General features: G+C 35.1%; 1 non-coding gene across 1 annotated transcript; it reads right to left on the reverse strand.

The window, feature by feature from the left end:
• Nucleotides 1-2,103: 2,103 nt before the first annotated feature.
• LOC130033852 (U6 spliceosomal RNA) lies at nt 2,104-2,210 on the reverse strand. The gene has a single exon (XR_008793987.1). It is a non-coding gene; the product is annotated as a U6 spliceosomal RNA (small nuclear RNA).
• Between the last annotated feature and the right edge of the window lie 297 nt (nt 2,211-2,507).

Here is a 2,507-nt window from a genome sequence, read left to right on the forward strand (position 1 = left end):
TTGGACTAGAGCTGTTACTGATTGGATTCCACGGGATGTCAAGAGACCGCGTGGCCGCCCACCTACCAGATGGTCAGACTTCTTTGTCAAGATCATGAACGATCGGTTTGAGGCCCTCCATGTTCCCGGAGCGAAGAGATGCCATTGGGCTACACTAGCACGCGACAGGGACAAATGGAGACGTTACTGGCGCCCGCTCGAGCAAATCGACGACTAACGGGAAGTTAAGTGATGATTAAGTGATTAAGTGAAATAATACATTTTAGTTACTTATCTTGCAACATTTCCACAACTGTCTTATTTTATTTTTAGATTTTTACTAGTGAAACACCATGAGGTACAACTGTCTTATTTTTTAAAAAATATATTAGCAATGGGCTGGAACGATAGCACAGTGAGTAGTACATTTGTTTTGCATGTGGCCAACCCAGTCGACCCGAGTTCTATTCCTCCACCCCTCTCGGAGAGCCCAGCAAGCTGCCGAGAGTATCTTGCCCACATGGCAAAGCCTGGCAAGCTACTCATGACGTGTTTGATATGCCAAACACAGTAACAACAAGTCTCAAAATGGAGACGTTACTGGGCTCACTTGAGCAAAATCGATGAACAACAGGAGGACAGTGCTACAGACTTTACAATTAGAAACATGATTTATTTTATTGAAATGAATTTAGTATGTTTCCATTTACTAATGCTTAGTTTGTTAAAAATTCAGTAAAGATTATTTGAGGTCAAGTCATATCTAAGCCTTTCTTTTTTTTAAACTATGTCAAACTTTTAGACTATGGGTTAAAAAAAAGATGAAAAACCACCTTCTTTCTTTAATCTGAAACATCACTATTCAACTATTCTGTGCAGACCTATTTTATTCTTCACAAGGCTAAAAATATGGGTTTGTTTACCAGAAATATCATCAAAATGAAGATATTTCAATAGAACTGATAGATTCCATTTAAAAATAAATTTCCAAAATGGACAGAAGTAGGATTAGGAAAATTTGAGGAAAGTCTTTGTAAACCCAGAACAAAAGTTGATTAAAATATGTCACTTCTGTGAAAAATTTTACGCTTAGCCTGAGACTTAAAGTCTTTCCCTATTTCTCACCTTTTCTTTCTAGTCAAGATTCTGGGCCAGTTTTAGAGAAATCTGTCGATTATCAGAAACTCTTGATTCTGATGTTCAAACATATCTTCAACTTCCCTCAAAAATGCACTGTTAATTGGATTAGGTATAGTGGGGGAAACTTTGGTCTCTATGTCATGCCCTACTCCTTTCCCTTCAGAGTAAGTGAATGTAGTCACAAGAGGAACCTTAGAGGCAAGAGCAGATGTAAACTGGTAGTGTTGTTATGCACACATCATTGGAATGCCTCTTTGGTTGCTGATGGTTTAACCAGCATCAAGACTTCAATGTGAGTCAAATCTATACAAATCTCAGTGAGTTCAATTTCTCGTAGCAAACACTCTGGAAAACAAAAGGCAAGTGAGGATTATCTTCATAATGAACTCAGCTCTGCTTCTGGAAACTCTAACTACATAGTTTTACAATTTCTCAAGTCAAAATATGCTCCAATGATAGGAAGAGGTCCTATAAAAATAATTTAACTCTCATTTTCCCCAGATAGAATGGGCTTAACAGAGATAATTATGGGGAAAAATTTCAGAAAATAAAACCTATTATTATCTATTTGTATCCCACTCAGACTTGAAGGATATTAGAGGTAAGTTTGCAAAAGCACAAGAAAAAAGATGTTTAAATGAATTCAGCAAAGCAGGCTCTTCCCTTCCTAGAAACCCAAAAATAAGACAATGAGGATTAGTTATAAGATATTTAATATCCATAAGTAAAAGCAAACTACTACAACTCTCAACAGAAGCTTCAATTTTTTTCATAGTAAGACAGTGGCACACTTATGATGCACAGAGATGCACAGTGAATACTTAATATTCACGAAAGTAAATATTAACATGTAACATTATAACTTTCAGATACACAGTGTAATGAGCCATGTGTATATGTATTACTAAATGTTTACCACATGAGTCTGGTTAACATTAATCACTATACATTGATAAAATTTTTTCTTACAATGAAAACTTTTAGATTTAGAAAATATGATTCACTAATTTGGGTATCATCCTTGTACAAGGGCCATGCCACTGTCCTCTGCATCATTCTAGTTTTAGAATATTTGCCTACAAAGTGGGCATGGATTTGGCTTATAACAACAAATAAAGAAAAAGGAAAAAATAAGTTTTATAACTTTCAGTATTGCCAATCTAGGACAACAGCAAGAAAATGGATAGATATAGATATTGTCACACTGTTGTAAGAAATTATATATAGTCCTTTATTATAATTAAATTAGATTTCAAGTGTTTTTTCTTGAAAAGCAATAATACAGACAAACTTAGAGTGCTTAAGCAAAAACAGTTTTCCACCAAATTACAGAGTTTTGACTCTATCCAAGCAATCAAGAGAGAAATAAATTTGGTCTCTTGAAAAAA

This window comes from Sorex fumeus, unplaced genomic scaffold (genome assembly GCF_029834395.1).
Source record: "Sorex fumeus unplaced genomic scaffold, SorFum_2.1 ptg000054l, whole genome shotgun sequence".
NCBI classification, from domain to species: Eukaryota; Metazoa; Chordata; class Mammalia; order Eulipotyphla; family Soricidae; genus Sorex; species Sorex fumeus.